The 26,301-nt window shown below is 50.3% G+C and overlaps 1 protein-coding gene and 1 pseudogene across 6 annotated transcripts in view; one reads left to right on the forward strand and one right to left on the reverse strand.

Moving 5' to 3' along the window:
- Positions 1-26,301, forward strand: part of CSMD2 (CUB and Sushi multiple domains 2) — a 494,027-nt gene that overhangs the window by 26,779 nt on the left and 440,947 nt on the right. The window lies entirely within an intron of this gene.
- LOC112914944 (annexin A2-like) lies at positions 15,251-25,911 on the reverse strand (annotated as a pseudogene).

The following is a 26,301-nucleotide window of genomic DNA, read 5'->3' on the forward strand; positions in this document are numbered from 1 at the left end:
GGGGCTGGGGCCTGGGGGCGGAGCTGTGGGGGAAGGTAAAGGCCGCCTGGGAGAGTGCAGGTTGGAGACGCCCCTGGGCCAGGCCCGTCCCAGGTGAATAAGGGGCAAGAAATCGTCACCGGTTTGTTTATTTAAAAAGCATCAGACAGGAGCCCCCTCCCCACCGGTCTCCGGCTCCGTCAATACAGCTGATCCTCATCTGGTGCTGCTGCTCCTGGCTGTGCCCCGGGGTCAGTGGTGGGAACTTGCCCTCAGTTTTCCCATCTGCGGAGTGGGGTCACAGCAGTCCCGGGCTCAGAGGGTAGCTGGGAAGGCGAGGTGAGAACAGGTCCGTGAAGACACTGCGGGCGCCTGCCCATGGGACACAGGGGAGCTGGGGAGGGGTGCCGAGCCCTGGGCAGGAAGGACGGGTGCCGCACCACGAGCGTGCATTTAGGGAGCGCCCACTGTGTGCTGTGTGCTGGATAGAGACACAAAGGAGACTCGCCTGCCGGCCTGTCCTCGTTGACAATGGGATAGCGTCACCTGGCGCCGCAAACCAGGAACCGAGGGCTGTGTGTGCGCAGAGGCAGAGGCAGCCGGGTGGGGTCTGCGAGGGCGGGTGGCCTTTGAGCCACAGGCTGCGGGGGAGGTGGGGGTGGGCCGTGTGGCCACGGAGGAGGCACCCTGGGCGAGACGCCCCAGGATGGAGCAGGGCCAGGCAGGGTCTCCTGGGGACAGCAGCTCCCTGGTGGCCACTTCCCGACGACATCCAGCCTCCGTTCCTTCGCCAAAGCCAAAGCTGTGAGAGGCCCTAACACAGTGGGGTCAATGCAGGTTCCCCCACCCCGCGCGGCTCGGAGCTTGTCCACTGCGTGAATGAAAGAGGAGGGTGGGTGGCAATTAACGTTTGTCCAGGTCCCTGGGCCTGGTGTCTCACCTCCATAGTCTCATCTAATCTCCCCAGCATGCCTGCCGGGAGCTATCGTCCTCCCCTCCTGTGGAGGGGGCCGAGGTTTGGAGAGGGCCAGCGGGGTGCCCGGGGTGAGCGGGGCTGTGAATTCGGGTCAGCCTGACCCCCTAGGCTGAGCTGGTCCCCAGAGGTGCGCAGCGGCGTGGTGAGCCGGCCGGAGGGGCTGGGGTCCGCAGGGGCGGGGGCAGCACACAGGAAGCCGTAGCCACGGGGGGGGGGGCTGTCTCGGAGGCCCCCCTGCTGCGTGTGTCCTCGTGGGTGTTCCAGTCTTCGTGTGTAAGCACCTGTGTACACAGGCCCACGCGCGTCCTCACCTCGGGTTCACCAGGACATGCACACCGCTCTGCGGCACCAGGTGGAAGAGAGCGCGGAGCTTTGCCCAGATGCCTCCAGGAGGCCACTGGGGTCCTGATGGAGGGTGGGGGGGCAAGGGGGGCCAGCAGCTCTCCACCTGGATGGTGGCCCCCGGCTCTGCAGGGAGGCGCATGCCCCTGTGCAGGGGAGAGCCGTGTGCATGTGGCAGGACAGGTGTGCGAGGCGTGCGTGTGTAATGAACCTGGGCGCTCGCCAGTGGGCGTGTGCCTCTCAGTTCTGTCTGCAGGGGCTGGCCAGTGAGGCTGTCGCCAAGCCTGGACCGCGGCCCCCGCCCCCAGCCCCCAGCCCCCAACCCCCAGCCTCGACCAGTCGGGCTGTGCCCTTCAGGCCCCTTCCCGCCCCATCCTCCTAGGGCCCGCAGGGCTTAGGGGCCAGGCCCCTCCTGGGGGGACCAGACGTCAGGGCTCTTCTTTCTCTCCTCCAGCGGCTTTCGCATGACCCAGGATGTGAGCCTGCATGACCCAGGATGTGAGCCTGCGCTTGGCAACCCTGGGTTGGGGGAGGGAGCTCAGCCGCAGGTGCAGGTGCAGGTGCAGGTGTGGGTGCAGGTGCGGCTGTGGGTGCTGGTGGGGGTGTGGGGGCTGGTGTGGGTATGGCTGTGGCCTTGGGTGCAGATGCAGGTGTGGGTGCAGGTGCAGGTGTGGGTGCAGATGCAGGTGTGGGTGCGGGTGCAGCTGTGGGTGCTGGTGGGGGTGCTGATGGGGATGTGGGGGCTGTGTGGCCCTTGGGGAGGTGCCGGCCAGGAGGGGCCTCCTGGAGCACCCACGACTTCCCTTCCCGGGGGGCCTCTGCCTCCTTGAGGAGCTAGTGCTCCTGTGGTGAGACCCAAGGGAAGGGCCTTGCCAAGGGAAGGGCCTTGCTTCGGAGGAGATGAGATGCCCCAAAGCTCCCGTGAGCCTGAGGGGTTCCTTGCCTCTGTGTCTTTATACTCAGTCTTTGAGGGCCCTGAGGAGCAGCCTCGGAAGCTTCTAGAGCTCCTGGGCTCTTATTGCCCCTGAGCCATCAGCACTGAGCGTAGAGCCGAGGGGCCCTCAAACCAACCCCCCAGAGTGGAGGCTGAGGTGCTTCCCCGCACGGAGCGCTGGGGAGCTGCGGCCAAGGGCGGATGGAGGTCATGGCTGTGACGGGCAGGGGACAGCGTCCGGGTGCCAGGAGGCACGAGAGCTGGGTGGGTGGTGGGAGAGCCCGGCCATTAACCCCCTGCCCCCCGCAGCGTCTTTCCTCTGCCTATCCTCCGTGGCCACTCCCTGGACGGTGCTCCTGGGGCCCCCCAGCCTGCAGTCCTCTGCGGCCCCTGCACTGTGGCCACCGAGCTCGCCTGCACCTGCACTTGCACCTGTACCCGAGCCTGCACTTGTACCTGCACCTGTACCCACAACTGCACCTGCACTCATACCTGCACCTGCACTCACACCTGCATCTGTACCCGCACCTGCACCCATGGCCACAGCCATACCCACACCAGCCCCCATACCCGCACCAGCACCCACACCTGCACCCACACCCGCACCCCCATCAGCACCCACACCAGCACCCACACGTGCACCCACACCCACACCTTCACCAGCACCCACACCTGCACCAGCACCCACACCTGCACCTGCACCTGTAGCCATGCTCCCTCCCCCCACCCAGGAAGCCCTGGGGTCCCTGCTGCCCATGGCAGCTCCCCAACCCCTGATCCCCTCTGTCTCCCCTCCACACCCTCCCTTCTATTTTCCTCTCCACCAGCTTTACTCTTTCAATTTAAAACATGTTCGTAATAAAAAGGGGGTGTCGTCGGGCCTGGTGGCCACCCATCCACGGCAGCAGAGCTGCTCCCTGTGTCTCCCTCCAGGCCCTTCTCCTCTCGCCACGGCCTCATGCGGCCCGTGTGTCAGGGGCCACCAGGGTCTTTGTGGGGACACTGCGCCTCCCCCCCCCCCGCCCGTCCTTGTCACGGTTGCCTTTTCTGCCCCATCTCATCTTTCCCTGGCCCCCCTCTGCCCTGGGCTTTCTGGCTGTCTCCCTTTCATGGGGGCGTCCGTCGTGGCTGGTGTGGTCCAGCGGGTCTGGGGGGCCCTGAGCACACCCCCCCTCCCGGGCCGGTCAGGGGCCTGCGGGACAGAGCCGGCCGGCAGCTCCGTGGAGGAGCACGTGGGGCCCACAGCGCCTCCGGTTACTGTAATTACATTCTTCCTGCTGACAATTCCCACCATGGTCTCAATTGGATGTGACATTCTTATTAAATAACTTCACCGGTAACTAGTAATAATAACACAGTCCTTACTTCGTGACCTAAATTGCTCGGTGCTATTTTGGTGAGCCGCGGCGACAGTGCTGCAGGGCTTCCGTGGCATGGCCTCCGGGTCGCTGCCAGTGCGCACACGGACATACGTGTGGGCACGACCGGGGCCGACGGGCCGGGAGCACACAGGACGGCAGCACCCACTCTCCAGACTGGGAGTCCTGGGTGCCTGTGGGCCCAGCATCCCCGCCAGCAATCTCCCCGCAGCCGGATTATCGCTGGTGGTGGAGACTTGACTCCTGAAGGGTCTCTCAGTCCTCCGGTCTCTCTCCACCCTGCCCCAGCCTCCGTGCACCTGCAGCTGCCTTCCCTGGACTTTGAGTCCTTTTCTTTCTCTACCAGGTGAAGTTTTAGTCATCCTTCAAGGTGCAGTGCAGGTGTTGCCTCCTCCAGGAAGCCGTCTCTGATTCTGCCTTGGTGGAACTCGCTCCTTCCCAAGGTGTCCTGCTCTTTGTCCGCTCTGGCACCGTGTCTTCGTTCCGTTAGCCGGATACAGGAGGGTCTTTTGGCCAGTAAGCCGTAATTTCCCTAAAACCAAGGACTGGGTGCTGAGCACTCATGATGCTGCACCCAGCGGCGTCATAGTGGGACTCACTGTTGACTGAATGGACATGGGTGTGGGCTCACGGCAAGGGGGGGGGTGCGGCTCAAAGCTTCGACTGGTGGTGCTGGGTTGCCCCACAAAGACGGAACGCTCACAAGACCCCCAGTCTCTCCATCTTTGTTTTTATTTTCCATCTGGATTTAAAAAAAAAGTGAGATGTTCACTCTCGCAGAACAAATAGAACTGTGACTTCGGTTTCATGATTTATGTGGCCAATTTTGTCTGCTTTTGACAGTTCTGTCCCGTTCCTGACAGTTACAACTCGGTCTGTCTCTGGGACCTCCGGATGATAGGTTGGGATGCCAAGCTCGCATCGATCCACTGGGGGAGCGCGCCGCCCCCCTGGCCTTCTCCCTGTTCTGTGGTTACGGATTTGGAGCCCTGTGCAAGCCACGGGGAGGACCACTGGGGAGAGAGCGGGACCGCGTGGGTGCGTGTTGGTGTGTGTGCGCCTGGGGAGGGGCAGCCCTGGATCACCTGACCCAGACGACCATCCCTGGGCGTGGCCAGCACCCACTTGGAGATCCCCGGACCTGCTCACCACAGCCGCTTAGCCTCCCAGAGGAGGCTCCTCCCCCTGCGCCCTGTCCTTCCTCCCCAGTCCACCCACCAGCCTGCAGCATGTCTCCATACGGACGTGAGCTCTTGAACTGAAGGGTCACAGCTGATTTCTCTCTGGGTCCTTGTCACACAACCTGTGACCTCAAGAAGCATCAACACGTGTGCCGAGTGCACGATGGATGGATGGATGGATGGATGGATGGATGGATGGGTAGATGGATGGATGGATGGATGGATGGATGGATGGATGGATGGGTGGATGGGTGGGTGGATGGATGGGTGGGTGGATGGATGGATGGATGGATGGATAGATGGATGGATGGATGGATGGATGGATGGATGGATGGATGGGTAGATGGATGGATGGATGGATGGATAGATGGATGGATGGATGGATGGATGGATGGATGGATGGGTGGATGGGTGGGTGGATGGATGGGTGGGTGGATGGATGGATGGATGGATGGATGGGTGGATGGGTGGGTGGATGGATGGGTGGGTGGATGGAAGGGTGGATGGATGGATGGATGGATGGGTGGAGGGATGGGTGGATGGGTGATTGGATGGGTGGATGGATGGGTGGATGGATGGGTGGATGGGTGGATGGATGGGTGGATGGATGGGTGGCAGGGCCCAGAGTGGTGGCTCTGCTCGCGTGGGAGGTGGCACCCTTGTTCGGGGACCCCACTCTCAGATGTTCTCATTTAATCGGTCTGGGGTGAAGGGCTAGTGCTGGGACTTTATAGGCTTCCCTTGGGCCACGACACTGAGAGCCAGCCCTTGCATCCTAGGAGTCAGTCCCACTTGGTCCTGGTGCATGAGCCTTTTGATGGTACCGAAGTCAATTGGTTTGTGTTTCATTGACCATTTTTGCATTGGTATTCAACTGGGTCCGTAGTTTTCTTGTAGTATCTTGGATACTTGGATTAGATGGAAAAATCATACTATCAGCCTCAGAAAACGGGCTTGGAAATGTGTCCTCTTGTTCCGTTTTTTGGACGAGTTTGAGAAGGATTGGCGTTTTTCTTATTAATCATTCTTATGATTAATGTTTGGTAAGAATTCTCCGGTGAAGCCACTGGGGCCCGGGCTTTTCTTTGTTGGGAGGTTTTTGATTACTGATCGAATCTCCTTACTAGTTACAGATCTATTTAAATTTTTAAAATTTCTTCATGATTCAGTCTTGGTCATTGTAGGGTTCTAGAAATGTATTCTTCTAGGTCATCCAATTTTCTGGCATATGATTGTTAAGAGCAGTCTCTTGTGATCCTTTTCATTTCTGTGGCATCAGCTGTGATGTCTCCTCTTTCGTTTGTGAATTTTGTTGAGTCTTCATGCTTTCTTCTTAGCCTAGCTGAAGTTTTGTCACTTTTATTGACCTTTTCCATATATACCATATAATCTTAGTTTTGAGGATTTGGGAGTATTATTTTTCTGTTCTCTATTTTACTTCTGTTCTGATCTTTATTATTTTTTTCCTCCTGCTAAGTTTGGGTGTTGAGTTTGGTGTTGCTGTGTTTGTTTTTCTGTTTTCTTGGGATATAAATTTAGGTTGTTGATTTGATATCTTTTCTTTTTTTTTTCTTTTTAAAGATTTTATTTATTTATTCATGAGAGACACAGAGAGAGGCAGAGACACAGGCAGAGGGAGAAGCAGGCTCCATGCAGGGAGCCCGACGTGGGACTTGATCTAGGACCTTGGGATCGCTCCCTGAGCTGAAGGCAGAGGCTCAACTGCTGAGTCACCCGGGCGTCCCAATATCTTCTTTCATAATGTAGCCATTTGCTGCTATAAATTTTCCTCTTAGTACTTAGTACTGCTTTTGCTAAGTACTTAGTACTGCTTTTGCTACATCCTGTAGTTTTTGCACGCTGTGTTTTCATTTGTTTCAAGATGTTTCCCAGCTTCTCTTGTGATTTCTTCTCTGACCCATCAGTTGCTCAATGGTATGTGCTTTAATTTCCACATATCTGTGAACTTTCCATTTTTTTTTTCCTTTGCTACTGATTTCATTTCATTCCACTGTGGCCAGAAAGATACTTGGTATGATTTCAGTTTTCTTTTTTTTTTTAAAGATTATTTATTTATTTATTTATTTATTTATTTATTTATTTATTCATGAGAAACAGAGAGAGAGAGAGAGAGAGAGAGAGAGAGAGAGAGGCAGAGACACAGGCAGAGGGAGAAGCAGGCTCCATGCAGGGAGCCTGACACCAGACTTGATCCCAGGACCCCAGGGTCACACCCTGGGCCCAAGGCAGGCACTAAACCGCTGAGCCCCCAGGGATCCCCTGATTTCAGTTTTCTTAAATTTATTGAGACTTGTTTTGTGACCTAACATGTGATCTGTCCTGAGGAATATTCTCTGCGTGCTTGAGAAGAATGTGCATTTATTCTCCTGTTGGTGGGCAGAGTGTCTGCATGGGGCTATTAGGTCCACTGTTGATCTGTAGTGTTCAAGCCCTCTGTCCTTACCGAAAGGTAAAGTATTGAAATCTTCTACTATTATTCTCTTACTGTCTGTGTTTCCCTTCAAATTCTGTCAATATTCTCTTCATATAGCTGTGTGCTCTGCTCGTATGTGCATCTGTATAATTGTATCTTCCCTGGTGGAATTGACCCTTTTATCATTATTATGATGTCTTTTTTTTTAAAAAAAAGATTTTATTATTTATTCATCAGAGAGAGAGAGAGATGGAGAGAGAGAGAGAGAGATAGAGAGAGATAGAGAGAGGCAGAGATACAGGCAGAGGGAGAAGCAGGCCAATCAGGGAGCCCGACGCGGGACTCGATCCCAGGTCTCCAGGATCAGGCCCTGGGCTGAAGGGCTGTAGCTAAACCACTGAGCCACCGGGCTGGCCTATGATGTCCTTTTTTGTGACAGTTTTTGACTTGAAGTTTATTTTGTCTGATAGAAGTATAGCCACCCCTGGTCTCCTGGTTACCATTTGCATGGACTATCTTTTCCCATAATATTGCTTTTTGTGCATGCATGTCCTTATATCTGGAGTGAGGCTCCTTGACAACATATGTTTGGATCTTGCTGTTTTCTCTGTCCAGTCTCTCGATGTCTTTGACTGGAGAGTTTAGTCCATTTATATTTAGAGTAGTTGCTGATAGAGAAGGACTTAACCATTAATCGTTTTGTGCATTGTTTTCTGTATATCTTGTAATTATTTTGTCCCTCTTTCCTTCTCTCCTGGACTTTCTTTGTATTTCTTTCCTTTGGAGTGACATACTTTGCTTCCTTTCTCATCATTTTGTGATTTTTCTGTAGATAGTTACCATTGTGATTACATAAAAATCTTATGGTTAGTATAGTCTGTTTTAAACGGTTAACATCAATCACATACAAAAACTCGTCTTCTTTACACTTCTCCACCTAAGTATGTTATTCATGTCACAAATTATATCTATTTACATTTTGAATCACTGACAACGTTTTACAGTTACAGCAATTTTTGTGCATTTATCTCTTAAGTTTTATACCAGAATTAAAAGTGATTTTCTATAATTACAGTATTACCAGGATTCTTTATTTTCTATGTATTTACCTTGATCAGAGAGCTTTATATTTTCATATGCTTTTGTGTTGCTGTGTTGTGTCCTCTCACGTCGGCCTCAAGGACACCCTTTAACTGTGCTAATAAGGCAGGTCTAGCGGTGATGAAATGTTCCGGCTTTTGTTTATCTGGGATGGTCCTTATTTCCCCTTCTTTTCCGAAGGACCGTTTGGCTAGTTGTAGTAATCTTGGTTGGCAGTATTTTCCTTTCAGCACTTTAAATATATCTTCCCACTTCCTTCTGGCCCACAGGGTTTCAGAAATCCACTGGTAATCTTAGGAGAGCTTTGTTGTATGTGGCAAGTTGCTTTCTCTCTTTTGCTTTCACGAGTTGTTTTCTTTGCCGTGACTTTTGACAGTTTGATTATAATGTGCCTCGGTTTGAGCTGTTTGGGGTTCATCCTGGTTGTAGTCTCTTGAGCTTTATGAATTTGGTTGTCCATTTTCTCCACAGACTTGGGAAGGTTTTGGACATTATTTCTTCAGGTAAGCTCTCTGCCCCCTATCTCTCTTCTCCCGTTGGGAATCCTACAATGTGTATGTTGGTCCATTTGTTGATGTCCTCTAAGTCCCTTGGGCTTTCTTTTCTTTCTTTCTTTCTTTCTTCTTTTCTTCCTTTTTGCTCCTCTGACTCAATGATTTCAATTGACCTTTGAGTTCAGTGATTCTTTCTTTTGCTTGATCAAGACTGCTATTAAACCAATGTAGTGAAATTTTCAATTCAGTTATTATATTTCTTTAGCTACAAAATTTCTGTTTATTTCTTTTATAATTTCTGTCTCTGCTGATATTTTCATTTTATTCGTGTGTTGTTTTCCTGGTCTCATTTCATTGTCTGTGCTATTCTGTAGTGCACTGAGCTTCTTTAAGATGATTATTTTGAATTCTTTGTCAGTAATTCTCCATTTCTTTAATTTTGGTTTCTGGAGATTTATTTGTTCCTTTGATTGGACGCAATTCCCTATTTCTTCATGTGCCTATTTTTCCCCCTCTGTGATTTATGTATTTGGGGAAAAAAAAAAAAAACAGCCACCCCTCCCTATTTTTATGGACTGGCCTCATATAGTGGATGACCTTTCCAGTTAACCTGGCTGGAGCTTCTGGACCTGGAGGTCACTCAAACTTTTTCCAGGGCTGTGTCTTCTCTGAGCTTGTGCATGTAGTTTCTTCATTAGCAAGAAGTTTACCATTTTCTTTCTTAGGTTCTTGGAATTTATTGCTCCCTCGCATGTCTGTCTGTCTGTGTTACCTAGGTTCTCTGATGCTACAGCAAGTACTGGGCTCCCTTTTGTTCCCTGTGGCTCCCAGGCATCCAAAGTGTGTTGGTTCCTTGTTTGCACGCTGAGTCAGATGAGACAGAAACCAGTCCTTGGGCAGTCCCCTACTCATGCTAAGCTGTGCCGGCTTGTGAGGAAGGCTATCATGGCTGCTGTGAAATGACTTTTCTTACCTGTTTTACTGAGACTGTTCTTGACTTTGAGCTTGCCTGGGATATTGTGACTTCTTAACTGGTTTCTGGAGTTCTCATAAAGACTCTATGGATCATATATTGTTATGATCCGAAGTTGATGACTATGGTGGGACAGAGTCTGAGGCTTCTTATTTTGCCATCTTGCTGATGTCACTCTTCAAACCTCTTTTTAATGGCACCTCATCCAGGCACCCTCCCACTGTCTATCACCAGAGCTGCTGGACTTTAAGGATTGTGAGGGTCACCTGGGCCTTACGCCTGTAAAGGCCTCACAGGATCATGATAAACTCTCTCCTGCCCAGCAGGATATGTGACAGTTGAGCGTAAGTTTATTCTGCTTTGTTTGACCAAGTGCAGGCTGCATGATCTCCGTGCTTCAGGTGTATGCATGTTCTTAGCCATTTTAGGGACAAATGTGTTTTGAGAGCCCATTGCACCCATGGAATTGTCAAGAGTCAGAGGTCCTAGGTGCCAGCTCCATGACCCCAGTAGATGTGACATCTCTGGTTTCTCTTGTGTCATACATAGTCAGGCCTACATTTCCCTCTTGGGAAGCACAAGGAGATGGTTACATCTAGATCCTAGGAATCCACATAGGAAGTTTCCCCAGGAGGAAACAGGAGTGGAAGAGATTCTTCAGTTTATGCTAAGAGATCTGACCTAAGAGGTGGCCCAGCCAGGGCAGAGCTTAGCTTGCAGCAATGAGAATGAAGCTGGCTCCCACCTCTCCCTCAATGTCTGTCTTGCTCTCCTTTGTATAAATTCCTTGGCCTTTCCTGTTATACACCTGCTTGCCAGCTGCCATTCAACTAAGTAAAAGCATTGTCAGGGAAGCTCAGACTGTCTTGTAGAAGGCCCTAGTGAATACCCATTGAATTGTCTTGAATTCTCTTCTTTCCATGGCCCTGGGTTACTCCTCAAGCCAGCATGTTTCCTGCCAGAAAATCTCTAGCAACTAGGTTTGAGAGCCTCCGGTTAGACTTGCCTTTTTATAGAGTCTCCTATTAGAAGATTCACTCATTCATGCATTCAGCATACACTTTTGATTTTTCTTAAGGCCACCCAGCAGATGGCCCTGGGAATTCCTGTCCTAGTCTTTGGCATGGTGACATCATTTTGGTGTGGCCTCAAGAGAAGGAAGCTAGCTAGGATGAGCAGGATTTCTGGAGGCCCTGAAGGGTTCCCAGGGCTCTCATACACAGGACTTTGCAGAGCAGCCCCCTGGTAAGCACTTTGAGTGGCTGGGTGCCTCTGGATGGGGCTTTCAGCTGGAACAAGGAGGCCACTGGAACAGCAGGTGGGCAATTAGGCAGAGGCTGTGGCTGACCAGATTGGAGGAGCCCAGGGTGAGCAAAGGCCACTAAGGCCAGCACTGGGCATCTGAGGCAACGGCCATAGGGATGTTTTCTAAGCTGAGGCCTGAGGTCACTGGGGCAGGTTCTGAATCAGATGCTTCCACATGCCCAGCCTCATCATGCTGCTGGCTTGCATTGTACGGGGGAAGGGCAACAAGAGAGCTGTGATGATTTCCTTTTATAGAGATGCTAAGAGGAAGTACATTTCTCCATTACTTCCTGACACAATTTTTAGATTATCTATCCACCTACTCAGATACATTTTTCCCTCAGTTCATTCAAGTTGAGCGAGGGAGAGAGAAGGGGAGAGAGAGGGAGGGGAGAGGAATTGAGAGGAAGGTTTTCAAAGAATTAATTAAAATAAAGTCTCTTCTAAGACGAGATGTGCCGTCTCCGTGTTACCTTCAGGTAGGGAGTGGGGTGGGGACAGGGCTATGGTGGAGTTATGTCCAGACAAGGGGGAAAGCGCCTTAGCTCTAGTCAGCAATTTTGGAGCTCCGTGCTACATCTGGCATGTGACCTGCCTGCCATCTTCCTTCTTCCTCCTTCCCTCTTTTCCTCCCACCATCCCTCTCTCCCTCCCTGTCTCTCTTCCCTCCCTCCTTCTGTCTGTGTTTCTCTCCCTCCCCGTCTTCCTGCCTCCCTTTCATCCCAGTGCAGCAGTGGAACATATACTTTCAGAGCTCAGTCTCAGGAGTCACACAAACCTCCGCTGAACCTCAGCTTTGCCATCTATTATTATATGTGTGAACTTGGGCAAGTTATTGAGCTCAAACTTCATTTGTTAAACAGGGTAAAAAATAACACCAACCTCTTTGGAATGTTTTGAGGTTTGAAAGAAATCATGTGAGTAAGATGCTCAGCGCTGTGTGGGGCACGGAGTCAGTGCCAGATGAATGACGGCTGGAATTCCTTCGTCCTTGTGCTAGTTGATTCCTTCCACAGCCCTGTTTGAGGCCCTCAAGGATGTGTTGGTGAAGAAGGCAGGCAGTGTTTTCTGCCCTAAGGAGACCATTCGGGTGGGGAGATGGCCACTCAGGAACCCCCTCCCTGGCTGTAATTCCACCATGGGCTGCTCTGTGGGTCCTCCCATCTCAAACTGCTCTTAGAGCCACAGCATCTGGTTTGGCTTCCTGGGTCTTTAGGGAGCTGTGCATTTATGAGCACACTGAATTACAGTTTATTCATTCATTGAACAAATATTTACCGAGTGCCTACCATGTGCCAGACACTGTTCTAGGCATGTGGGGTGGAACAATGAATAAAACAAGAGACCTTGCTTTTGTGAAATGAGTATTCAAACAGGAGGAAACAGACGGTAAATATACAAATAAACTACATAGGGTCCTACAGAGTGATACATGCTGTGGGAGAAAGGAAACTGAACACATAAGGGAGATTGTTGGTGTTGGGGATGGAGGTGAGAGAGGGTTGTGATTTATTACGGTCAGCTACCAGGTAGGCCTTGTTGGGAAGGGAACGTGGAGCAAAGACTTAAAAGAGGAGAAGGAGTTTGTGAGAAGAGGGGAAAGGAAGTGCAAAGGCCCTGAGGTGAGAGCATGGCCCCTTGTGGGAGGAGCAGACAGGAGGCAGTGGCTGGGGAGGGAGGAGCGAAAGAGGGAAGCTCTGCAAGAGCAGAGACTGTGTTTGTCCTGTGCCTGGCAGGTGGAGGAGGTACAGCGAGTATTGGTTGAATGAAGGAATCCTTGCTGGCATCCCGAGCTGGGCAAGGCCAGGATGGACCTCATCACTAATTTACTTGAACAGAGTGGCTGACTTTTCCTTTTTGATAGGAACAATTTTCAAATCACCAGCAGAGCTCATAGAAAATTCAAATGTGCAATTGGGGGGCATCAAAACACAAAGCTCTTTTCCTTAGCATGTAAAAGAGCAGCGCATCCGCCGGAGAGTGGGAAAAACAAAACAAAATTGCAGATGACCTTTGAATGGCTAATTTAAAGTCTGTACTGGGCTTTCCCTGGAGCTGCTGTGAAAGTCTGTGTGAGCGAGCTGTTTGGATTTCCAGCAGATGTCCAGTCTGAAGGTGCTGGGGAAATGAGGGGGTGGGCCATCTATGGAGGAGGGAGAGCCTGCACCCAAGTGCTGGTGACCATATGTTACGTCCTCCCTCTGGCCCTTGGGATGTCTGATTCTGTGTCTCACGCTGGATCTCAGGTCTCCCCCTCCCTCGTCTCTAGAACGTCAGTCTGCTCCCTGTCCTTCTCCTCCTCTGTGGTTGCTGAGGACTGAGTGTGGGAGCATCTCAAGGATGCACTCCTAAGGGACCACCCCGCCTAACCCTCACCCCAGGGCCCCTGGGGCAAACCGTCTCTAGCGCGGCCTCTGGTTCTGTCTGGCCTGAGGCTGGTGGACCTTGTTTTAGGCACTCAGGACCCTGAATGGAGCTCCAGTGCTCTCTGCCCTCACCTCTGCTGCCCTCACCCCTTCCCCAGCTCTCTCTCTCCCTCTCCCCTCTCTCCAGCCGCTTCTTCGTCTTACCAAGTCCCCCTTTCCTTCTCGTCTGATGCCGAAATCCTGGGAGAAATTGGACGCGCATCTGCAGTGGCCCAGGGTTGGGAAACAATTGCCCCAGGACCATGGACAGGGCTCTCTGGCTCGGGGACAGTGGCCATTCCCTGGGGTCTCCTGACCCAGGGCCGCTCAGGGCCACTCAGGGCGTCTATGGGAAGGTGGCCTTGGGAGGCTCATTTTAAGTCGGGGGGACAGGGGCCTCTCTGACTAAAGGACTGGACCATGTCCCTTGCTAGGAAGCAGCAAAACAAGCTCTGTGATTCTTTCCACGGCACCATATTAAATCCCCCACCTACCCTTTTACATTAATTTTCATGTATGAGTCACAGAAGGGCAAAGGGCTTGTAGTTGCCTGTGTCCCTCGGGGATGAGGCTAGTTCCTCTACGGGTGCATATAATAAAACAGCAGCCAGGAGCTTTTGATAAGTAGAGAAACAGACGAAAAAAAAGGCACAGATGACAACTGGACATATTAAACTGTTTACTCAATAAATATTAGCTGCGTGTCTATGAAATGCCAACTCCCGTATTGGGGATTTAATAGCAAATCAGACGTGGTACTTGCCATCAGGAGGCGCTTCGGTGGGGGAGAGGGACGCAGACATATGCTTGGCCTCACAGGCTTTTGACAAGTCACTTGTTTCCCAGGTTACTTTTTTTCCTTCTTTTGTGAAGTCCAGTGTGCACAGAAGTCCTCACGCGGTCTCCCTCCTGATGACTGAGCTCAGGCTTAGAAGGACGGGCATCGAAGCAGAAAGTTCGGAGTCGGAGCTGGGGTGATTGACACTTGAGTGAAGGCCGCCCAAAGGCAAGGTTCTTTGCCCTAGAGTGTGCTCCGGAAAGAAGTGTGACTGATCGATTCAGGAAAATAAGCATCTAGGCGCACTCTTAATGCCCCCGCCTCCCAATCCATCCACCCCTATGTGGAGAAGTGGGTAAGAAGGCAGATATTGGGACCAGCTTGCCTGGAGTTGAATCCTGCTTCTACCATTTATCAACTGTCTCACCTTGGGCAGGTGACTTAACCTTCCTGGGCCTCAGTTTCCTTGTCTATAAAAATGGGCATCATGATATACCTATCCATTATAGTTGCGGGGATGGAATGGAGTTTATTAGCTGCAAAATACATAAGAAAGTGCTTGGCACAGGAGGAATATGTAATAATCTATTCTTATTAGACTGAGCTCCAGGAGGCCAGGGATGATGCCTGGGATGATGCCTGGGATACTGCGGGTGCTCAATACTATTTTTTTAAGTAAAAATTCAGTTTATTCATCTGTTTATGACATAGTACACAAGAAGCAAAGTGTTTCACATCATAGATTTCACTTCCAGCTCCTTGGAGTGTTCATTTCTTTGGCTAAAAGGAGAGACTAGACATGGGAGGCAGGCAATGCTTGGCAACCAAAATAAGGATGGGGAGGGGGCTATGCTACCACCATCCTTGGCAGGGACGGGCACCGTGGGGCTGCTAGTCTCAAGCTATTTTCTAGGACTGTTAGCTGGAAACAAAGGGGCACCCTCGTGGGTGCTCATGCCACAGTGGGCTTCAGGCGTCCCCGCCCCTCCTGTCGTGCTGGATGTCGTGGTACAGGGACTTGTACTTGTCTTGAATTCAGACCTAATTTTCAACATGTCCACTTCACTGCAAGAGACCAGGATTCTAATCGGGACTTTATCACAAGTCCCCTTGCCCTTCATGGAGTCGTACAGTCGGTCGGCAAAATATAGGGGCTTGTTCTGAAGGCACTGGGCCAGGTTCAGGAAAGCATTTTCCAGATCTTCTCCTTTGCCCTCCTTCTTGGTGCTCTCCAGCGTGTCATAAGGGCTATCGCCCTTATACTTTCCGAGTGCTTTCTGGAGGTGACGCACACTCTTCTCTGTCATGATGTCATGATGCCCACGGGGACCCATCAGTTCCTTTCCTCTTCACCCCAGCGTCATGGAGATTCCAGGCATCTTGGTCAATCAATTCATAATCGATGAGCGAGCCACCCTCTGCTCTTTAACCCTTTGCAAAGCAACCATCAGCCTGCGGAAGTTGCCAGGCGTGTCCGAAGTGACGTCCTCCTCCAGACTAGTCTTGGACATTTCCTTGTAGACTGTTCATTTCCTGAAGCTCTCGGTTGGTCCTTGAGCAGATGACCTCAGTGAGGGAGTCCTCCTCAGTCCCCGGCCCTTCGTGGAGACTTTCAGTTCAGGAGCCTCATACTGAGCAGGTGTTTTCAATAGGCCCCAAATCATGGTCTCCAGGGGGCTGGACAAGGCTGACTTCAGGGCTGCTACAGGTTCCCTTTTCATCCTTCTCTGGTAGGCAGAGGCAATATCCTGTCTCTGTTCATTGCTACAGTTGGTCGAAAGGTTGACAGTGACGACCTCATCCACACCTTTGGTGTTGATGACCGTTTCAATGTTCAGAGCATCACACTCAGCATCAGAATTGGTGTATGCTTTGACCAGCGCTTATGCACTTGGGTTTGTTTTTTTTTTCACTTGGGGTCTTGGAGTGATCACCCTCCAAGCTGAGCTTGCAGAGAATTTCGTGAACAGTAGACATTTTGAAAGAAGCCGGGCCGGGCGCCAATAGCTGTGAGCGTTCCTGGTTATAGAGCAGAGCTGGCTGCCCTGGGTGGGCTCAATACCATTTTTTAAAAGGTTTATTTATTTGTTTTAGAGAGAGAGAGTGTACAAATAGGGGCAAGGGCAGAGGGGGAGAGAGAGAGAGAGGGAGAGACTCTCAAACAGACTCTCCACTGAGCACAGAGCCCGATATGGGGCTCAATCTCAAGACCCAAGATCATGGCCTGAGCCAAAATCAAGAGTTGGATGCTAACCTGATGCAGCCACCCAGATGCCCCTCAATGCTGTTTTTTAAATGAATGAATCGAGCATTTGCTAAGACCTGAGTTTTTGTGTGTCAGCCCCTGTGCTCAGCCACCACCTCTGAGTCAAAGCCACAGCTCAGGTGTCTTCTCAGCTGAGGAGAACTCAATGCCAGCTCTGTATTTTCTCTGAAAGACCTGGCCAGGAGTGGGACCAACCTGGCAAAGGTGCCTGTCCCCAGATGCACCTGGCCCCTCCTCTCCGTGCTGATCCAGGGATGGAGCACAACCTTGTGAGTGAGAGACTCCGCCATCAGCAATGCAGAGATCCCTCTGTTGGTCCAGGATTCCCCGTCAACACAATAAACAACCCCTGGCTGGTGTTGGCTCAAAATGATGACAAATGAGCTGCCTGTGTATTGCCAGGCAGGGAAAATCATATTTGGAACACAGTGGTGGCTTCCGTGTTAAGCATGTCCAGGAGAATCAGAGAGCCTGGAGGTAGAATTAGGAAGCTGAGCGGCATGGGATTACTCCCCCAGAACACTTGGATGTGGTACAGGGGCAGGCTCGCCGCCTAACCCCGTCTGCCGGGCATTGTTTTATACCTTTGCTGGATGCATCCCCAGCTTGAGAGGAGGGAGATCCTGTTTTGTTTGCATGTCCCCAAGGCACGGCAACTGTGCTAAGCTCTTTTCAATAAATCCCAGGCTGTGCCCCCCCAGCACTGGGTGCAGAGTGGAAACAGGACCACAGCTCAGGAGCTGTGTCTCCCGGCGGCGTGTGGGATCCTTGCAGCTTGAGCTTCGCTGTCCTGAAGACCTGGATTTGACTCCTACCTCTTGCGCTGCTACCTTCTTGAGCTTGAGTGTGCTCTTAAACCTCCGTGAGCTTCAGTCTCATCACACGTAAAGTGGTAGGGGCAGGACGCAATAGCCTGACGTCAGAGGCTCATTGCAAATGTTAGGGAGATAATGTCAGTGAAGCGTGTGAATAGATGTTCATTTCCTTCTCGGACCCTCACGGAAGCACCAGTTCTTCTGGGCTTGTTTGTATGTGGTCTCTGCTGTGCCCCCGGGGACCCAACCACGAGGTGTCCCCGGACAGTTAGTAAGCTGGGCCGTGTGTGTCTAACTCCACTTCCCACTCTGAGCTCCTTCGGGACACATACACACTGCATCCCTCCCGGCTTCCCACCCCCATACGCGTACAGGCTGGAACTAGGTAAATTTCCCCAGATTTGCTGAATGGAAGATTGAATTCAGTTGGATCTCCGGGGTTCTTGATAGAATCTAGGGGCTTCCTAACATGGTTGGGAGAAAATTGCGTCTTTATTTTCACTAATTTCTGGCCGAGACTTGGCATTTCTACCAATGATGAATATAGGCAACAAAGTAGTGGCAATGTGTGTGAATTTGTCACGGGTAAGATCACAGGTATTTTCATTACCTGAAAATATGGTTGTTGTAGCCATCCAGAAATAGCACTGATGCTTTGAGCTGCAGTATTTCATCAGGCCCACTGCTAGATCTTATTAATAATGCATTAATAGGGGAGTGCCCGTATTACCGGATGACAAATTTTCAAAATGTTTTGAAAACTGTATTTCAGCATAATTGGTTCCCTTTGTAATTCTATATGCTTTGCTTTATTTAAAACATTTATTTCACAGAAAACATCATTCACGAAGGCTTCATCAGGCCTCCAGAGAGGGTCATCGCACAGTAAGGATGAAGAACCTCTGGTGTAGGAGGTTTGTGACTCCTTCGAAATGAATGAAAAAGATGGGAGGTTAGCATCCTGCGTATCTTGTTCTAGAGAGTATTTGTAGCTTTTGGTAGGAGCTCCAAGCTGGCAAAGAATTAGGTCAGTGGCTCTCTACTCGGGGTGATTTTCCCCTCCTAGTGGACCCTGGGCAATGTCTGGAGGTATGTTTGGTTGTTACGACTGGGATGTGCTACTTGGCAGTCAGGGGGTAAGGCCAGGGATGCTGCTGAACATGCCACATGCAGAGGACAGAATTATTCTTCCCCAAATGCCAGTAGTGCCAAGACTGAGAAACCCCGGCCTAGACATCACGCCATTAATGGGAGTTTCTCTGAGTGTTAAGACCGATAGGAAAAAAAGAAAAAAAAATCAGCGTACAACTTTATGAGAAACACGTGTGCTAATTCTCTTGTCCAGCCCCTAAGGTTCATCTGCGATGCCCACCAGGTGCCGGGCCCTGGGATTACAGACAGAGGCATGGCCCTGGAGGCGCTCTGGGTCTGCCATTCGGTAGGACGTGTGTGCACCTCTGCTGGGCACCTGTTGTCTGCGCAGTGTCCTGGGTGCTGGGGATGGGCGTGAATGTGATGGGACATGGTCTCTACCCCGTGGAGTCCACACCCCTCAGGGATGCGTATGCACGTGTGACAGTGGAGAAGCAGGGCGTGTGTTGGGTTGCGTGTTGGGGTGGGGGCGCGTCTCCTCAATGCGGTGATCTGTAAGGTCTCCAGGAGGTGGTGAATTTTGACCTATGACCTAAAAGATGAATAGGAGTTGGCCAGACCAGAGGATGGGGAAAGGATGCTTCAATCGGGGGGGGGGGTGGGGTGGGGGGGTGGGGGGGGGTGGGGGGACTCAGTTTGGCGACTCAGAGTGAGCAAAGGAGCGGAATGTAGTCTGGCTGTGACCGGAGCATCATTTAAGGGAAAGAGCTGCAGAAAGGTGAAGAGAGGAACAGGGCCTGGCTCATGCAGGGAAGCGGCATCTCTTGCACCATATTGAGGATTAAGGGCTTTATCCAGGGGAGCCATGGGAGGAGTTTAAGCAAGAGTAGAGGCTGCTTTTGTTCGGCTGCAAGGTACAGATCGGGAGGGAAGAGAGAAGACCTGGAATTTGGTGGATGGTGGTTGGAGAGAGGGAAGAAAAGAGGAAAGGACAGATGGAGGGAGGGAGGGAGGGAGGGAGGGAGTGACAGAGGGGCGGAGGGAGAGGGAAGGAGGAAAGGACAGATGGAGAGAGGGAGGGGGAGAAGGAGGGAGGGAGGAGGGGAGGCAGAAACTGCCCAGGAAACCAGGGAAGACTCCTCAAAGGAGGTGCTCTGTGAACTGAGTCGTGAGCAGGGAGTAAAGCTGGGGAGGGGGGGGTAGGAGGCGGGGGAAGGGCATTCCAGGGCAAGCCTGTGAGGGCCTGGGGGTGTTTATGGAGCAAAGCTGGGTGTGTAGGGGAGGGGGGCGAAGACATGGTCCCTGGCGTGGTCTCTGCCCCGCTCCTGAAGGGCCAGAGATACTGTTCGGTTCGCTCCCTGCCCCCCCCCACCCGTCCAGGCAAGGGCCCCGTGCCAGAAGGTGTGCCCACAGCTGGACCATAGTCCCGCTATAGACCTGAGGTGCACAGGTGGCTCCGCGTGGCAGGCGAGTCGCATCCGGTGGACGTGATGGCCTGCGCCACATCTGCGGCTTCCCTCTGCGTTTCCTCTTGGGGGGCTTTCATTAATTACATGGCTTCGATGAATCGGTAGCTCGGCCCAGAGCACACTCCCAAAATTCCAGTCTATAGCCTTAATTGCCTTCTGGCCATTTCCATCTGGATTTCCCACTGGCTTCTCCAACTAAATTTGTCCAAAATTGACCTTATCAGTCAATAAATATTTGCAGAATTGAATTGAATTTTCCTGCCAAACTTCTCAAAAGAGTTATCTCCTCAAAATTATCATTATTTGTAGACAACATGACTGTGTACCTAAAACACCCAAGGGAATCAACCGAGAAATCTTTGGAATTAATAAGAGTTCAGAAACCCAGTTGGATGCAAGATGAATATATAAAAATCAATAGGTTCTCTGTATATCTGTAAAAACAGCTAGAAAAATAAAATCATGGGAAAAATGTTATTCACTAGAGCAAGAAAAAGTGCTTAAAATGTCTGGGAACAACCTTAACAAGATGTGACTGGGACCTATATGAAGAAAAGCACGAATCTTTATGGAAAGATTAGCTGGTATTTATTGACCACATGTCCTGTGCCAGGTACCGTCTGAGCATTTAGCAATTAGCAGGTACCAGCACATTAATCTATACAGCCATCCTTGAAGTGGGTGTTAATTTTAAAGATGTCCAAACTAAGGTTTAAAGGGTTTACATGAAGTGCCCAAAAAGTACAGAAATTTGCTCCCAAGGGTTTTGCTTCCCAAACGCATGCTTTTAACCTTTTCCGAAGCCACCTCCCCAATAAACCCTAACTACACAGATAAATGAAATTGTAGCGTATCGTCTGAATATTATAAAATGATTAATTCATTTCGGTCATGCATGCATTCATCCCCATAGTAGGTACTGAGTGTCCACAGTGGGCAAGGACTGAACCCTTGAGGTGGTGGAGATAAAAATATGAATAGGCTCTCAAGGAGGCTACTGATGGGGAAGCCACGCAAACGTCATCAGGGCATCATTGGGGAAAGCAAGGATATTCCCAGTGGGCGGCTGGTGGGTAGGGGGGACATCCATGCCATTGTCAGGAGGGTTCCAAGACGGTGGCTTGGAGGCCGGAAGGAATCTCGAAGCACCTGTAGCCAGCTGGGTGAAGGAACTGGAGAGCAAGCATCCCGAGCATGGAGTTGCGTAGGCAATTAATATTTATGAATTCATTCATTCAACCCGCAGCTCTTCCGGGAGCATCTGCCATGTGCCAGTATAGGTCTGGGAGCTGGAGATAGAGCAGAGAACAAAATAGCACCTCTGTTCTCACGGAGACGGCATTCTAATGGGAAGGGGAGGAAAGTGAGCAGGAGAGTCCATGGCAGTGGGTGCTGAATGCTATGGAGAAAAAAAAAAAAAGCAGGAACCTGGGACCCCCAGTGTGAAAGCAGCGGGGCCTGGATTTTATGTAGCGTGGTCTCTGAGAAGGCGATATTTGACTCCAGAGCTGAAGGAAGTGAGGGAGTAGGTCATATGGGTCTTGAGGAAAGATGTTTCTGGAATGAAGGGTCCCAGGGTGGGCGTATGATGGGCTCAAGGAATGGCCCGGGGGCAGCATGGCTGACCGTGAAAATGAGGGGACAAGGGACAGGGCAGGAGGTCAAGAGGCGGTGCAGCATCCATTCAGGTAGAGCTTTCAAGGGCAAGGACTTTAGCTTTTATGTTGTTGGCAGAGATGAGAAGCCAGCCGGTCTTCGGTAGAGAGGTCTTTCTAAAAAATATCACCAAGAAAAAGACAGGTGAATGGTACTGCTTGCAAAACTGGACATTTTAATCTACACACACACACACACACAAACCCTAAACAAAGCAGGAAGCACACAGCCAGGTAGACAACAATATTTGCAACAAACATGACAAAAGAGTAAAATCCAGATTCTATGAAGAGTTAGTACAAATTGGTAAGGAAATCGTGGGAACTTAACGGAAGATTTACGTACGTAAAACTTAGGAACGTCTGTATGTTAAATATCATAAAATTAAAAGGCCACAATGGCTACAGACGTATAGGTAGCACATGTGATGCCTAGAGGACATAAATTTGTAAATCAATAAGAAAAAATAAACACAACTGTGGAAAATTAGCCGAAGATTTCATTGGATCGTTCCCAGAGGGAGGATCTAAAATTATTAAAGAAAGTTGAAAAAAAAAATGTTTAGAATCGAAGTTCTAAAGAGATGTGAAATAAAACAAGATAGCTTTTCTTGGGGATCCCTGGGTGGCTCAGCGGTTTAGCGCCGCCTTCAGCCCAGGGCGTGATCCTGGAGTCCCGGGATCGAGTCCCGTGTCGGCTCCCTGCATGGAGCCTGCTTCTCCCTCTGCCTGTGTCTCTGCCTCTCTGTATGTCTCTCATGAATAAATAAATAAAATCTTAAAAAAAAAAAAAAAGGTAGCTTTTCTTTTTGCACCTGTCAAGGAGGGAAAAAGCCTCCAATAAGAGGACACACAATGCGAGTGAAGATGGCTCGAGATAGGCCTTCATGGACACGGCTGTTGAGAATGGAATTGGAGTGTTTTCCAGAAAGTATTTGCAAGATCCAGAGCCCAAGCATCACAAATGTTCATACCCTTTGAGCCAGTAACCTGCACTTCTGGAAGTCTGTCATAGGGAAACTGTCCAAAAACAGATGCATGAGCAACGACCCAAAGTGTTTAATTCTCCAGGATTGTTCTTGAGCCCCAAATGGGTCTTGGCCGTGTCTGGTCACCACGCTGATGGGAGAGAGGGATGGGTGGGTGGGGGCAGCACATCCTGTGCACAGAGGAGATGCCAGGTGCCCGCCAATGGAGTCCACAGCAGCATTCCCGCCTACAGGGCAGTAGGCTGGTCTTCAGGAGTCAAGAACGGAGACTACAAAAACAGTCACTATAGATGACTCGAGGACCTCTACATCCCTTGCGGCTTTACTTACGGTAACTGAGAGTCGGAACAGGCCCGAGCATGTGTCCGTGGGTGGACGATGGGTCGAGAAGAGCTGCTGAGGCACGTGACCCTGGGCTATGACTCAGCCACGGAAAAGGATGGCATCTGGCTGTTTGCGACAACCTGGATGGCGCCAGCGTGTGCTGTGCTACGTGAAATAAGTCAGGGAAAGACGAACGCCGTGTGATTTGACTCATCTGTGCAATTTAAGAAACAAAACAAAACAAAAGATTCTGAAATGCAGAGAGCAAACTGATAGGATGGGGGAGATAGGTGAAGGGGCTCAAGAGTGCACGTCCCGTGATGAGCCCTGAGTAACGCACAGGATCGTCGGATCACGAGAGCCCACGGCTGAAAGTAATAGAGCACTCGTGTTGCCTCCACTGGAATTAAGAAAATAATAAAAATAAGAATAAAATAATAATAACATAATAATAATAAAAAATGAAAATTTAAAGACAATAAAAATTAAAATAAAGAAATAATAAAAATACAAAAAGAAGTGAAGATCAGGAAGACATTCAGCATCTAGGAGGCACATTTAAAAACAATAAAAATAAAAATAAATAATAAAAATACAAAAATAAGTGAAGAACAGGAAGACATTTGGCATCTTAGAGGCACATTTAAAAACAATAAAAATAAAAATAAATAATAAAAATACAAAAAGAAGTGAAGATCAGGAAGACATTCAGCATCTTGAAGGGACATTTAAAAACAATAAAAATAAAAATAAAAATAAATAATAAAAATACAAAAAGAAGTGAAGATCAGGAAGACATTCAGCATCTTGGAGGCACATTTAAAAACAATAAAAATAAAAATAAAGAAATAATAAAAATACAAAAAGAAGTGAAGATCAGGAAGACATTCAGCATCTTGGTGGCACATTTAAAAACAATAAAAATAAAAATAAAGAAATAATAAAAATACAAAAAGAAGTGAAAAACAGGAAGACATTCAGCATCTTAAAGGCACGAAAGGACATTTAGCCCGTCCGGCAGGGACTCCCGCTCTATTTGCTGCTCTGGCTTATGACTTCCTCAGCTCACTCACACACATATGGTTTCAGGGAGACTTCCCGGTGAGTCAGGCTTCCAGGCTGTCTGCGTCCACAGTGCCCCCCACACGGGTCAGCCAGCCGTATGGACCATTCCCGCCCCAGCCTCGAACCCAAAGCTGGGTGCGCTCCTGCGAGCCAAGCATCCCTCTGGGACTCTGGCCACGGGGCAGTGTTTTCCACCATGCGGAGCAGCATTCAATCTGTCACCAGACCTCACTGAGCGCCCAGATGTGATTTAAAAACCGAAAAAATAAAATTCCGGAAACAATTGAAATGTCTGATGGTGGGAGAACAGTTGAGTAAATCTGGTTTAACCCTGGACCGGAACGTCGTGCATCCCTTTAAAATGCTGTTTCCGAACAGATTGACTATCTTGGGGGAGAAGCTCGTGGCATAATGTTTACCGAATCGTTGCAAAAGGAAACCGAGAAGCGACCTGGATGGCGGGCGGCGGGGCAGTGGTTGGGTAAACTGAGATACAGCCGTGCCGGGGACTATTAGACCTGTATATAAAAAAATAAGTTCGGTTTTATGTATCTACCGACCCCGAAGGCGTCTCTGATGTGTCGTTAAGTGAGAAAGCATTCGCAGAGAAATGAGCTAAAGTAGGATTTTGTTTTTAAGCAAAATAGTAAAAATTCTCCCAGAATGTGTCCATTTGTTTGCGAGGGGGGTGGAGGACAACGGAGAGGGACCTGTCCCCGCCTGGTCACTTTGGGTTGGGTGGAGGGAGGACACCTGGGAGATCAGTTTTCGCACGTGGGTTTCTGCAGGTCTACGTGGATTACAAATGCGCCTTGCCTTTTGTATTTTAAGACTAGAATAATTTAAAAAAAAGATTTTATTTATTTATTCATGAGATTTTATTTATTTATTCAGAGAGAGAGAGAGAGAGAGAGAGGCAGAGACACAGGCAGAGGGAGAAGCAGGCTCCCTGCGGGGAGCCCGATGCGGGACTCGATCCTGGGACCCCGGGGTCACACCCTGAGCTGGAGGCAGACGCTCAACCACTGAGCCCCCCGGGGCCCCAGGATGAGAATAATTTACTGAAGAAAGACCACACGCAGTTATATATACAGTCTTAGCTCCACAGTGTGAAATATGTATGGAAAAATGTAGAAAAAAAATCACAGTTGCCTCTGGAAGGAAAGTAAGGTTATAAAGTTTCCTCTTTTTTTTTTTTTTTTTGTTTTAATGTTTGCCTGTATTTTCCAAATTCAACGAGCCAAGTGTCTGGATTATTACTTAAAGCATAACGGTTTCCGCCTCTCAGCCGTGCAGCTGCCTTCCCTTGCTGCAATACAGCCTCCTGCTACCTGCCTGCCCTCTGCTGGGGTTCATGTGTCCACTCGGCCCCGACTTACTGGATTCTTTTTTTTTTTTCAAAGGTTTTATTTATTTATTCATGAGAGACACACAGAGAGAGGCAGAGACACAGGCAGAGGGAGAAGCAGGCTCCATGCAGGGAGCCCGACGCGGGACTCGATCCCCGGACCCCGGGGTCACGCCCTGGGCCAAAGGCAGGCGCCAAACTGCTGAGCCACCCAGGGACCTCCGATTTACTGGATTCTAAGTGCTGGGGACGCGCAGAGGCCGGGGTGGCCTCCCCGCTCTCAGGGCCCTGCTTACAGAGGGACCGTGTAGACGGCAACTGAGGGGCCTGGCCCGGGAGCCTCCTGTAACGGGCGGGTCTGAGGTGCCCCTGTCCCTCCCCTGTCACCGCTGCGGTCCCTCTGCGAGGAGCCCCTCTCTCCTCTCCCGGCTCTGAGCCCAGGCAGCAGCCGGGGTGCTGGGCACGGTAGCCAGTGTCGCCTCGTGGGTCGTCCAGGCCACGAAGGCCACCGAGGCGCGGGCCTGTGGACCGTGTCCTTCAGCTGCGGTGAGCGCACACTGCTGGGTTCCTCACGTCGGCCCCAGGATCCGGCCCCGTGGCCCATCATGGCGTCCAACCTAGAGGGAGGAATGAACGAATGAATGTGTAACGAGTGAATGAATGACACAATGCAATGAATCACCGGGCCTTAAAATCACCAGATTTTTAGAAACATGAGTAGGTCCGGTGCCTGTGCCAATGAGGGGAAGGTTAGGGAACTGAATCGGGGGCCTCCTTTGAAGTTTTGCTTCATCATTCTTACAGCTGAATATTTTTCTGGTTTCTGGGCCGCTTGCGTCTTCTTATAAACTAATTTGTTCACAAGCCTGTATGATTTTTCAATTACAGGGCTTGTTGATTTCCTATTGATTTGCAATGGTTCTTTGTATATTAAGGCTATTGCTTTTGTGCCAAACACTTTTGTATCCCTTTCTTTTTTGTTTTTTTTTTTTTTGTT

The sequence above is a fragment of the Vulpes vulpes genome, chromosome 10, assembly GCF_048418805.1.
Source record: "Vulpes vulpes isolate BD-2025 chromosome 10, VulVul3, whole genome shotgun sequence".
NCBI classification, from domain to species: Eukaryota; Metazoa; Chordata; class Mammalia; order Carnivora; family Canidae; genus Vulpes; species Vulpes vulpes.